The sequence below is a fragment of the Bison bison genome, unplaced genomic scaffold, assembly GCF_000754665.1.
Source record: "Bison bison bison isolate TAMUID 2011002044 unplaced genomic scaffold, Bison_UMD1.0 scf7180017853291, whole genome shotgun sequence".
Classification (NCBI taxonomy): Eukaryota; Metazoa; Chordata; class Mammalia; order Artiodactyla; family Bovidae; genus Bison; species Bison bison.
Window position 1 is genome coordinate 1 of NW_011483864.1, and position 369 is coordinate 369.

Consider the following 369-nt stretch of genomic DNA (forward strand, 5'->3'; position numbering starts at 1 on the left):
TAAATTCAGGCCCTCACAGTCTGGGCCCCACCCCACCCAATGCCAGGCTTCCTGCGGCAGGAACTGGGCCCTTCCTGTCCCGCGCCTGCCCCGCCCTGCGGTGCAGAGTCCCGCTACCTTTCTTGCCCTCTGAGGCCCTGAGAACGGCCAGGTAGAGGTTGTCCTCCGAGCTGGTCCTCTTGTGACCCAGGCCCTCGGGCTCGGGCACCCGCAGCCGCTGCTGAGACATGGTGCCGCCCTGCCCCTTCAGCACTCTGGCCCACCCCAAGTGCTGCGCTCGCGGCCGCGGGGTACTCCACGGCAGAGGTGCTCGGCACGGGCACAGCGCACTCGCTCGGTGGGCTCCGCTCCCTCAGCTCCGCTGGGAGC